This window comes from Haemaphysalis longicornis, unplaced genomic scaffold (genome assembly GCF_048455015.1).
Source record: "Haemaphysalis longicornis isolate Haplotype H1 unplaced genomic scaffold, Haemaphysalis longicornis Haplotype H1 scaffold_2, whole genome shotgun sequence".
NCBI classification, from domain to species: domain Eukaryota; kingdom Metazoa; phylum Arthropoda; class Arachnida; order Ixodida; family Ixodidae; genus Haemaphysalis; species Haemaphysalis longicornis.
In genome coordinates this window covers 216,929,787-216,943,112 of record NW_027526295.1, presented here as the reverse complement: position 1 = coordinate 216,943,112, position 13,326 = coordinate 216,929,787, and the positions used below count along the sequence as shown (strand labels likewise).

At 49.2% G+C, this 13,326-nt stretch overlaps 1 pseudogene across 1 annotated transcript in view; it reads right to left on the bottom strand.

Annotated features, from left to right (window-relative positions):
* LOC144169900 (uncharacterized) overlaps positions 1-9,718 on the bottom strand; it is a 235,901-nt pseudogene extending 226,183 nt beyond the window's left edge. Inside the window, exon 1 of the transcript XR_013322536.1 lies at positions 9,154-9,718. The product of XR_013322536.1 is annotated as an uncharacterized LOC144169900 (transcript). The remainder of the gene's footprint in view (positions 1-9,153) is intronic.
* Positions 9,719-13,326: the final 3,608 nt, after the last annotated feature.

The window sequence follows — 13,326 nt, the reverse complement described above, 5'->3', positions numbered from 1 at the left end:
AAAAAGAAATAAGAAACTCCAGATTGGGCATTGCCGGGAAATACGTATTCTTTCCATAGCTCCTTTAAAGTAGGCATCACCATTGTACGGAAATGCATTGCGGGGAAACCATTTTTTTTTCTGCGTGCACGACGCCGCTCGAGAATATTTTTTTACCGAGCTGGTGACGGCAACAGCGCTCATTCACTTCGCTGGTCGGGCAGGGATGGGCTCGCGTCCTACACGACATCACTAATCTCTACAGGCTGAGGCGGGCCCGCTTTCCTCCATCCCATCCTACCCTCAATAAATGGAAATCCGTGGCTTGGCGACTTCTGCAAACGAACTCTTACCCCAACCCGGTTGCGTACAGTCACTGTTACCCCGGGCAATATTCGACAAGTGCCACCGGTGTAAGGACAGGGCAGACCTAGCACACATGCTGTGGGCATGTCCCAAGGCGACAACGTTACGGTTAGGTCGCAACATCGCTAATGTAGAGCAATGGGAGACCGTACTGCCCAGCTCCGACCAAGCCGATCAAGTCCGGCCATTTAGCTGGTCGAAGACGCTGCTAGACCCCAAGGGCTCTTGGCCGACGTCTAGGGTTACTGGCTGTTATGCAATAAAGTTCTCTCTCTCTCCCTCCCTCCCGCAGTATATAAGAGGCCTTACATGAAAATACGAAGGCCCTAGGGTATTCTATTAAAGCACTTTTTCGTGCAACTGAAATGTACCAAGAGTCTGACGGACGTGACGGACGGATTTTTGCATGGGGTCACCAAACAATTTCCGCGCAAAAAGAAAAAAAGGAAGCCGTCCAACGGCATATCACAGTACCTGCCTCAGAGTTCAATTTCGAGGGGCGCCCACGCGATCAACTCCATATTTTCAGGACCAATTCACCTTTAAGATGGTTATACAACAGAGATCGAACCGATGTCCGACTACAATGGATGAAAAAGCTGCATGATGGGGACCGGGTAAGCCACATGAACATCAGTTACCCCAGCCACGGGGAAGCGTACGAGGGGATTACAGGGGGGAATAACAGAGGTTCTGACAAAATAACTAGAACTGGTTAAAACAGTATACACCAACACTAAGCCATGTCTCTACCACCGTTCACTCATTCCAAAAAAACAGAAAATACGCGAACACCTTATCCTCTCACTGTCATCATCATTTCCATTCACGCCGTTTAGTCTCTCCGTTACTATGAGAGAGAGAGAGGGAGAGGGAGAGGGGGGGAGGCTTGACCAGTCGTCCTCGCGAGGCCTATATGTAGGCTTAGCGTGACGTAGCCGCCATGCGCTGGCCCTTACGGCGTGCCATGCGACGCAAAACTCGTACGCCAAGCTGCGGATAACGGCTGACGTCATTAGAGCTCAAAGAGAAACGTTAGGCTTATCGTCTGACCGCTACATACCCACGTTCGCACTGCTCGCGCGTCATCTGTTGAGGAAGCGTCGTACAATCGCACATTTCAAAGGATGCTGCACGATGGCGTTACCATCATTACGCAGGTCCCATACCCGCGACCGCATGCATTGCCGAGCAAAAAGGATGCTTTGCGGGAATGTATTTTGATACCTCATTGCTGTAAATGAAATACTCAAATTACTTACGGAGGTTGCCGTGTACTTGTCCCTAACGCGTTTCTAAATCGAATGTCACAACGCAGTCACTCGGTCCACCTTAGTCAGATAGAGTGGTGAGGATATGAAGTTTTAGATTGCCATGTGGACTTTTACGTCCCCCACGCAAAGCTTCGTGCTCATTTTTTTACCTCTCCTTTTTTCCCTCTCTTCCGCCGTACTTCCTTTACGGCCTTTATTCCCTTCTCCACATCCTCGCAAAGTAGCATTACAGGCGGGAACATGGCGGCAGACCTCTCTGCTTTCATCTAATAAAGAGCTCTCTCTCTCTCTCTCTCTCTTGAGCTGTGGTGGCGTCAGGAACGTGTCCTAGTCTCGCATTCCGGCGGCCCTGGGTTCGAGTCCCTCCAAGACCCAACTTCACCCAATTTTATTTCAAACTGAGTTACTCCACTGTAGCGTCAATGAGCTACTACACAAGGAACCGGAGAGCTTGGAGGCGCTAATGTGCCAGGTTTGCGAAATTCATAGAACTGTGAATTGGAAACGTAAAAGCTGCAGAATAGTGCATGCCGCATGACACGTGCAGCTGGTGGACCAGCCACGATTCTATAGGGAAACCGATTCTAGGGAAGCTGTGGCGTGTGCCAGTCTGCTTGCTCACGCAACTCGCGCCGTATAAGACGAAGAAACGAAAGGGGAGAAAGATTCATGATCGACTTATAGCAAAAAAAAAAAAAATCCGGTCGAAGTAATTTTCTTCAAAAGACAGAGAAACGAAAGCGAGGCAAGAGACGCAAATGCGATGAGGCTGTGAAGATTAAGCTGTCAAAAAGTATCGCCAGGTTTTCGCCTTGAAAGCACGTGGGCAGACTTAATTAAGTGCCTCCGGGGAATTTTTCAGAGTGACGCATACTATCCATCAACAAGGCCGATTATCACACGCACAGTACTAATCATCACGAATTGTCATCCACCCCTCAAGCACAAACTGAGGTCTTATCCGCGCACGCGATTTCCGGCTGCAGCGACCTTATTTTGCCACGTACGCCACTCCTAAAAACGGTCGAACAGGCGACGCTTGGCACAAATCAGGCCGAATCGGTTTGCTCGTGCGATAAAGACGGAGCAAGTCACTCGCGCGAAGCGTATTACCACTGCCGACTGCTGCATTTGATAAAATGTTAACTGCATCAAGGGTCCATTGGTGGATACCGTTTATCGCTAGGGCCAATTTGGCTTTCGATAGCGACCATGTATGGACCATATCTTTCAAGGACATGCTGTTTATGGCTCAAGAAAACCGTCCTGCGATGGTGCTGTATTCCCGCGCTGAAGACCCCAAATTCATTTTTTTTTCTTTTACGAAGGGCGGAGTGCGCTGGCACTAAAACATTTTCTTAAGAGATATATCTCGGACAAATGCCAATCTCTGAAAATAAAAAAGAAATCCTGAATCCAGCTGTACCCCGTTGTTTGGGAAAAATCTGTAGCATGCGACCCTATAGCCTCATGAAGGTCCAACCGCAGTCGACTTGGCGATCATAATCTACGATGTACCCTTCGTCCAACTTCGGAGGAAAGAGTACTGTCCAAGTATTGAGCACTGTAAACGTGCTGCGTCACGCGAGCAGGCCTGGCACTGGGGTGGGGGGCAGCGTACTAAAGTCGAGGATGGTGTAAAAAAAATTGGGGGAAGGGGGGATGCAAAACGTAGGAAATTTTTTAGTAAGACCAGAAGTTCTGTATCGACCTCCTCCTCCTTCACAATGTTTTAGAGCATTTTAATTTTTGAGCAATATTTCCAGTACTGCTAAATTTTGAGTAACGATACTTATTTGTTGTTATTCACGGCTAGGCACGACTTATTCGACGAGCTTACGGGGAGCCCTGCATGAGTCCGATTCAATTGTTAAGCGACCGTCTACTACGACTCTCCACTACCATTGCAAATACTGTTAATTTTAAAGCGGGGATATTAAACAAAAAGCGTTTTATAGCTACGATATGGAAGTCACTGTTTAGGAGTCACTTTCCCAGAGTCAGGAGTCACTTAAGTCGGTTGCCTGCCACATCAGCTTCCATGGGCTCAATTCCTATTCGCCCCAAGTATCTTTCTTTTTGTAGATGATGGCACGGGATTTTCGTTACCATCCGCTGCCCACAACGCTACGGATCTTTCTCTTCGTGGGACATACGATCATTGCATAATGCTTTTGAATTACTAACAAGCAGGAACTAACCATTAAGCGCGAGGAAAAGAAGCTGTGGGCGCTAGTGAAACACGTTCAAGAGTTTTAGCGTCTTGTGAAGGACGGGCACGGTAACAAGTAAGCAAGAACGCCAGGGGGACGAGAGCAGCGTCCGGGAATGCGCGGCCAGCGAGAGCAACCACGGCCAAGCTACAGACAGGGAGCTGAGGGACTAAGGTCCCTAGAATAGCTAATCCAGGGACTTTATCAACGACGCGACACGGGCGACCTCTTCCCTGCCTCCCCCAGGCAGGCGGGAAGCAAAGGAATCAGGCACACGGCACGCAACCCGCAGCGCGAAACAAGCTCGACCCTACTCTCACACCGTCGCCCGCGGTCGTGGACAGGGCCACACGGCTGGTATGGTTTGTTGGATCTGTAAAGCTAACGTTCGAAGCACGCAGCGGGAACACAACTGTTGCTGCCGTGTCATGCAGAGTCCGTCGGTAGCAGCGAGAGCACCACCAACCGCTACCACACCCGCCTTCGCGCGCCTCAAGCCTCCTCCAAATACAACCTCTCTTTACATCAACCCTCGAACACTGGAACCCTCCATGCTGGCTTTAATTGCACATTTTTCTCTAAAAAGCGGTATAGCGCGAGCAGTTTGAAGTCGTGAGCCTGCTCTCCTCATCCCAAGGAGCCCAGCTGTTCTGGGTCGAACTGTCCGCATTTAAGACGTCCCAATCTACTCCCACTTCCCCCCCTTGACGTAGAGTCTCCCTGCCGCAATAAAGGCTACCTCCTCCACCTCCTCATTCCACACAACAGTACGATGATGTGGCCATTACGACGGCTAGCAAGTCGTGCAATTTCGCATTAGCAGTAACTCGAAATATCACGAAAAGTTTCTCCGCGGGCGGATAAACATGTCAGGAAGAATATACCGAAAACCATGAAGCATGAATGAGCCCCGAGGCCTGATGTGCAACCTCTCTCTCCATGGAGTGCGCACATCAGGCACGATGCATGCAATGTCATGGCGATTGGTTCAGTCACTGGGGCGTCCCGTACACATGGTAACGGCCACATTATAAGTAGAAATAAAAAGAAGGTTCCCGGTTATGAGCTTAAATTTACGTTTAGATTGCCACTGCGAAAAACGCAAAGTGTTGTTCTGACATTTCGGCCCGCGACCTGCCTTTCTCAAAGACCTCTGAGAAGGGACAGTCCTCGGCGAAACGTCCGAAAAAAATTTGTTTCGTACTGTGACTATTTCATCATTTATGTAAACACATGCGAGTCTGAAAATGAAGGTTCAGGATGAGATCAGGATAAGGGTGGGGAAATGCTGATGAAATGTAATGTTTCACTACACATTTAAGGGACTCAGCAACACATTTGAGAAACGCTTTCACTCTCTCCTTCGCGTTTGGAAGCATTGCCAAAGCTATAGTTCTTCCTGCAACAGCAAGGAAGCGGCCAATAGCCGCTACAGTGCTGCAATAGAGAGTTTTAGCATAGCGGCTCCCGTACGCTACGCTAAGGTTAGCGGGTAGCGGGAGCGGATTGCGCATGCGCGCGCGGGGAGGGCGAGGAGGTTGCCCCTCGGCGGAGGGAAAGAGAGGGCATGGCGAAGGCAGGCCGCGCGGAACTAATCCACCCCACCGTGACGAATTTGCTCTCCCCAGTCGCGCCCCGCTACCCGCCGCCGTAGCGTTAGCCGACGGAGCACGCTATGCTAAAGCTCTCTAATACAATGACGTAATTCGAGTGCTCAATGGACGCCAAGAGTCGGGAAAGAGAAAAATCTTTTGAGCAGTAGCACAGACTGTTGGGCAAGTTGGCGCATTATTGGTAAAACTTGGAGCGCGATTTAACAAGGACGACAGAAAGAAGACAAACAGAAGCGCTCACACGCAACTACCTAGTTTTATTGGAGGTACCGTCTCATACGTATATACGCATAGATTCTCCGTAGCATGCGCAGAAGATCACCACAAAAAAGCACTGGTGAGATAGCTGCAATCAAAGAGCCGCTTCCAGAAAATGTAATTCACTCGTACGCAGTACCACCGATTCTCACTGAAGCACTGGTCCCCTTTCTTCTTGATATGAAAGACTTCTAAAGGCTATTGTGTTTTCACTTCTTCCTCGAATATTAATCTTCTCTAAGAAAGTTCTGCATTTGGACTGCGAAGGACTGAAGGGCCTGCACTGATCCCAATGCGCTGGTAATTGCGCGCCCGTATTTTTGTCTAGAGATGAATCGTGCTCGCGTGCCCTAGCAGGGTGCGAAGCTTTCTGGGCGTAAAGCATTAACTTTTGCGACCCCCTATCCTAAGTATTGGGTGGGGTTGTTGACTACATTCTGCAGGCATTTAGGATTTAGAAAAGTGTTGCGGAGTCTCTCTCAATGTTTACGAATAGAAGTGAAGCAGTGCCGAATTTTCCGAGACACAGCAGTGCAGTGTTACGTCAATTTGAACGCCGAAAGAAATAAACTGTACCACTGCATACATCCATCAAACCTCCATTACGGGAAGTCTACAGTAGTTGCGTAAAAACGCTTTGCTGCCCTACCCAGCTGCTAATTCTGTTTCACTGACAAGGCGAAACGATCGAGAATTTTTTATCTCGTGCGCTGCTTAGAATCGCCGCTAAGTGCCCACGCACTCACAACAATGCTACATGTGCCTGCCAGCAACTTCGCCTGCATTTATAGATGTTGACTGCGAAACTTGTGCAAATGCGCGCCATTGTTCTTACTCAAGTAGAAGATAGCTGCATCTCCGCCCTCAGGATTCACTTGCCTGCAGGCAACACTGGCGTTGCACGGTTATTTTTTTTTTTTATGTTAAATTATATTCCGCTCGCACGCGAGTCATATCGTGTTCGAAGAAGTCGTGTTCGCACAGCTAGCGTTAGTATATGTATAGATTGGCAGCTTTCGATCACAGGGCGACACCTTTCCATTTCAAATGGCCTTGTAACTGGCACCGAATGATTTTTACGACAACCTCAGGACGCAAGGCGTGTCCGCTGGCGTTCCCTAACATCGCGGTACAACTGTAGCAATTTTCCATTCGAAAGTGGCTTCGCGAGCAAGGCATGGGCGAGAAGGGAGGCGCTATCGCGCGAAACAACAAGGCTCTCAAGAACAGTGTGCTTCAGTCCTCCTGATAGGCTAAAGAGAAGGAAGCGGGGGATAGCGCGTCGATGAAAACCCCGGAGGAGTCACTTCGCGGTATCGGCCTTACTTTGACCGATAGGGACCCGCCACGATGCGCCCAGCTGAAGGCATCTGGATAGCAACGGGGCCCACACGCTTTCTGTGCTTTCCTTCTCGACTGAGAGTCCCTGTCAATGCCGATTTTTTTTTTTTTATCGTTACTGGTTAGAAACGAATGCGGGATAGTAATTCCTGCATCCGAGAGCTGAGAACGCCTTCATTAACAGCATGAGCGTGCAATTTCGCATGCAACCTGGGTCGGGGAAACACTATGGCAATAGTAGTGTTAGATTAACACAGCCAGTGGTTCGACGTGCGTGAAGCTGCAGCTGAGCTTCTGACAATTTCCGGAGGATGGTCGTGTGTCCGCTCTTGCCGATTACTCACACCTGTTACTCATACCTCGTGTAAGACATCGCGGTCAACAAAAAATATTGGACGTCGGCTGCGGGTGAGCAAATAGCCGCCCTCAAATTTCGTTCACGCTACGTCACACAATCCTTTGTAGAGGCTGACGCGAAAAAAAAAAAAAAAAGAAAAACCAGCCCTCACGAATTCCGTTTAAGTATAACAACGCAATGTGAGCATGTCTGCGACTGAGTGAGGGCGATTAAGGAAGCGCCCTACCCCGCTCCCTTCATGTGCTTCTCATGCCTGCCACAGCCAGACTGGGATATAGATATTACTAGCGACACGGATCCCCTCGGAATCGTGATTGGCGCCTATGGCAGTGAAAAGTACCAGCCCCGAAGGCTCACGAGGCTAGGGCGCTCTGGTACTGCGCCCAGGAAGACTGGTCTCGAACATGGCCACGGCGGCTGTCTTTCTATGGGGGCGAAAACCGAGAAAGTCCGCGCGTGGACACTGTGGTGCACGCTTAAGGACCCCACGTGGTCGAAATTACTCAGAAGCCCACTACTGTGGCGTGCCTCCGAGCTCAGGTGTTGCTTCGGAGCCCAAAACCACCGAAATTTCCATAAGATACTGACGAACTAAAATGCGGACAGCGATTAGACAGGTTGAACATAGCCTCCTATGTAGGAGGCTATGGGTTGAAGATAGCAAAAAAAAAAAAAAAAAACCAATTCAGACTAGTCAAAGCACTGCTTTAACGCGTATTTTATTCGGCTCGTGGTCTGAATACGGGTGCCTTGTCAGGGGATGCCAACAGTACGCGTATTGCTGTCAACAGAAACATTCCGGATTCGCTACGAAACATCGGACAATTTAACTTGCAGATGTTGTCCTTGACTGGTACTGCGCGGTACAACCAGTGGGGAATATCGCCGGGAGGCCTGATTTGTTACTGATTGCATGTTCTGGGAATAGAAACTTCCACAGAAGTTGTCACAGGTGGTACGAGACGATTCTACCCCCATCCCAAGTCGCAACTACAGGACCCTCTGAACCCCTGCACCTAACGGAAAATCGATATAAAAAATAGGAAGAAACATGGCAGTTGAAAAAATTGCCACGAAGAGCATCCGGGCAGCTCACAAAACTCAGCCGGCGAGTGATAAGAGCCAGAAAGGGCTTTCCAGAAGAAGCCCCACTAGTTTCGTGCCGAAAAAAACTAAGCTCGTTTCACTTCAAGGCGACAAAGAAATGACCGGCGCTGCGTCACTGACCCCTGTACAACCTGGCAGCAAAAGAACGCGAGATCATATCTGATTACACTACGGAGGTGCCACTTGATAAGACAAACATGATCACGACACAGCAGGTCGCATATTGCACGCCCGTCGCGCACGGACGTCGAAGCTTCTCGGCGGACCGAATCAAAACAGCCGCATTGCCTGATCACAGTTCATATCGACATGCGCCTCGGACAGGCCCGATAAAGATACAAAGCGCGTCACCCTTGCTACAGCGCTGCCGGTCACAGCGATGAACTGGCAGCACCCGTCTTCTTCGCAGCGTGCTACACAACTACAGCGGAGACACGGCGAGCCAGCAACCATTGTCCAACGAATTTACAAAATTTGCCAAGCGCCGGCATGCGTCGCACGTCATCGCGTGACGACGCGGTAACTGGAGGTGCGCGAACGTCGAAAGCGACGATGGACCGATCAAGCTCGGCCACTGACAACCGACGAAGAAAGACAGTACGTCCCAAAATCAGGCGCCGATAGCAAAACAAACGTATACTCACCATGCTGCCATCCATGTCGTCCGATTCGTGTTCCATCCGGAAGGCTGGAAGCGGGATGCGGTTTTTGACACGAATTTTGGAAGCTGGGGGGGTTGCCGACTGGGAAGAAGCACCAGCGACACAACCAAGGCGCTGGTAGACGCACCGCTGCGACGTTTCACCACCCACGTCGACGACCGCCGGGGCAGGGCACGGCAAACGTGGAACTGCCGCAGCAGCCAAACAGCGCGCACCGCAAAAGCAACCACCGGTCGGTCAAACACGGTCGGGAACAACACACGACGGTAGTAGTCACACGGGAGGCCAGTCAACGCCAGGCACGGCGAGCAGTACACGGCACACACACTCCCGTTCTCAATCCACAGGGCGCGGATCACATGGGGTCGCCGGCGCGGGCGTGCGCCGAAAGCAGCTAGCCGAGGGGAAATCGCCGGCCGAAGTAGCGGTGTGAGTCGCCCAACTGCATCGGTGGCAGACTACGAACAACTCCGCGGGCGCGCGCGGCGCGTGCTTGCGGCCTCGTTACCCGTCATGCACCGCGTGCCTCGGCGCCGCCGGCGCGAAGGGGGGGACGGCAAAGGGGGGGATTGGCGATGACGCTCCGCCCTGCGCGCGCGCCGATTGGAGCGAAAGCGCGCCAATCGGCTCCGCGCGATTGCGAGAGCCGGGATAATTAATTGGCCGATCGGTAGTCGGTAGTAGCGGTTGCGGCGGTGGCTCTCGACCGGCTCTTTCTCGCGCAGAGTGGGTTTCCACTCGGGCGAGCAGCCAGGTTGTGGTCAAATTTGAGCGCGCGCGCGCGCGACCTGCCTTCGAAGGGGACCCGCGAGGCGCGCTGCGCTGGGCGGTTTTCTTCGGGGAGAGCGCCTCCTGGCTTGTTTGTTGTTGCTCTCTCTGGCTTTTGCTTTCCGTTAAAGGGAAACACGGCTGTTCCGCTGTTGACGCCCTCTTTCTGTGGGCCTTCCGATGTCCGGAAGTAGAGGCTTCCGGTGAAACTCGCTGGTATGTCTGCCGCTATGTTTTGAGAGTGGCCACCAATGTGTTAAATGGGCGCGGTAAACTAACGGCTAAAATTACTCAATAACGCTGCACTCACGAGTAAAAGCCATTGCTTAGGCGCCAAACTCGACTGCAAGCGGAGCCGTCCAGGTGTCGTTTACAATTGTACAAAAAAAAAAAAAAAAAAACGGAGAGAACCCACAACACCACCTGCCGACCCAATAAAACTTAATCAACAACACCAACAACAGATCAAGAACATTGAGAAAGAATTGTTGCTGTATCTAAAGCACAAGCATGAGATCACGATCGCAGTTACCCCATAATTAGGGCAGCACCTCATGTCCAACAAGGAAAAAAAACTTCCTGCACTGTGGTGATGATGAGCAACAAGTAGTGCCCTCTCGTGGGCGAATGAAGAAGTTGTCCCTGATCAAAACCATCCTTGTTTTATTCGCACAATCTAGTGTATATGCCAGACTCCAGCGTAAAAGCTCTCTTTACGAAGACCTCCTTCCACCCCAATTTTATCCCGCTCCTTACACCACACGTGATGGAGTACGGGCCAAGGCAAAAAGCACTTCAAAAATAACGAAATCTGTTATAACGAAATCACTTTAATCAAAGCCCCGTTTTATTCTGAGTGTTTCGTGGTTCCCACTGTCGTGTATTGACAGCAAATAACATCCGCTTTCGATGAAGTACCGCTTATAACGAATCCAGTTTCCTGTTCCGGTGCCCACACCTGTGCGCACCGGACTGCAGCCAAGGCTGCAGAGCTGCACCATGTAGAGGCTAGAGCGCGTTGCTTGAGAGCTTTGCGGGGAAGTATACACAAAATGATGGGGTACGCGTGGTCTGCGAAAAACAAACAGAAACTACGCGGCACATAATGCTGGAATGCGAGTGTATCCACCCAAATTTACATGAGGGAAATATTCGGCTTCCAGAAGCCCTAGGATTTAGGGTAGCACAGAGGGAGTTAACTTCAAGGCGGCCGAGGCTACGAAGAGAAGATTAGAATGCTGGTGGACGAAAAACTGAGAGGGGAATATTGCCTAGGACAGGTGCCACCTGTAACGGAAAAAAATGTATTTTGTGCCTGTCCTATAATAGTTGCCTTAGTATTAAACGAAAAGTATAAAACATAGATATGTTAGTTGATTTTTTTTTGTAAGATCATACGTCATTACCCCGGATACGACTAGCAATCATCATCATCACCACCACCATCGTGCAGGAATAGACCATTATGGATTACGTTCTTGGACATTAAAGGGGCATATGACAACGTAAACAGAGAACTGCTGTGGATGATGCTAAAACTCCAGGGTTTAGATGTCAATACAGTTCCTTATAAAGATAATAAAGTGCGCCTGACATGGGACGGGCAGAAATGCGCACAGCAGGTCAACACCCATCGAGGACTGAAACAGCGATGCCCTGTGAACCCAATACAGTTTATGATTTACATGGTATATGGTTAGAAAAGAAACTAGAAGAGAAGTCAATTAGGATTCAACCTAACGCATATGTGGCAAGGCGAAGTGGTACAACAGCGTATTCTGGGAATGTTATACGCAGACGACATTGCTATTTTAGCTGATAATCAAAGCGATATGCAACGACTTATAAATTTTAGTTGCCAGGAAGCCACAGTCCTCGGATTAAATTTTAGCACTGAAAAATCGGGAATAATGGTTTTTAATGAAACTAGCGCTGACTCAGTGTCAATTCAGCATGGCAAATTATTCAGAGTCAAGAAATATAAATATTTGGGAGTGCGGATAAATGAAGGGGACAACTACTAAATTTACGAGAGGCAACATAAGAATAACGAAAAGCGAAATGCACCTATAATGCACCAACTCATTGGGGTTTGGCACATAACATATATGAAATAGTGAGAGGAATGTGGAAAGCAGTAATGGAATTCCGGGCCTCACATTTGCGAATGCAGTACTACGCTTACAATCAGGCGCTCTATCATGCCTTGAAGCGAACCAGAGAACGATAGGCCATTTGATTGATTGATCAAACTTTATTATGCGAAAGAGTGAGCCCCCTCCGGTTTGGCCTTAGGAGCGCGTGGTAAAACAGCTAACGAAGCAGTATAGGGAGATATGGTCTGTGCGTCGTTTGAAGTTCAAGAAGCGCAGAGCAAAATATGTTTTGAGATGAGGTTGAGAGCAACGGATCAACGTAGGTGGGCAAGGTTTTTAGGTACCTATACTTGAAAAGCGTGGACACGCAGTGGTTAAGGGAGACTAGAAGGCTAACGATGAAATACGGAAAGTATAGTGGAAAATCCAAAACAGCCAAGGTAACCAAAAGAGAGGCAAGGCAGATAGAAAAGAATAAATGGAGAGAAAAAATGGAAGCTAAAATGTCGTTAGAGATGTACAGGGCAGAGAAATTGGACATCATAAAGGAAAATTTCTAGGACAACGTAAGGGCAGGGATTAGCTTTTTGAGGCCAGAGCAGGTTGCGTGAGAACAAAGAGCTTTGTGGGGAAGTATACACGAAATGATGGGTTATGCGTGGTCTGCGGAAAAGAAACCGAAACTATGCGGCAAATAGGGTTAGAATGCGAGGGTATCCATCCAAATCTACATGAGGGAACTATTCGGCTTCCAGGAGCCCTAGGATTTAAGGGTAGTACAGAGCGAGCCAACTTCAAGGCTGTCGAGACGACTAATACCTGTGACACAGGGCAACGCTAGATCTCCTTTAAACTAAACCCCTTATCCCACGTTAAAATACATTTTGTGGAAAGCAGTGGTGCTCCTGACACACAGCAACCCCCGATCTCCGTTATGTAATTCCCGTAACTGACATGCCAATAAAGTGGCGCTAGGAGTTCTGTGAAAAAAGCATGCACAATAACAAAAATAAAGTGCAGCTAATAGATCTTCTTTAGTATTTTAGAGAGGAACCGTGTGTCTTATTGTTATTTTTAAAAATTAATGAGTAATTTCACATTTTTGTATTAAACAGCAACGATGGCGTGCTTTTTTAGCCTATGTTCCATGCCTAATCTGGCAACAGTGGGCAGATGTTTACAAAAATACAGGGGGGTAAAGCGAGCTCCGAGACCGTACGAATCGTGGGCGCTGACATGATACAATTCCCATGGTTGCCAGATCAATTGTATTCAGCCTTCTAAAAAGTTT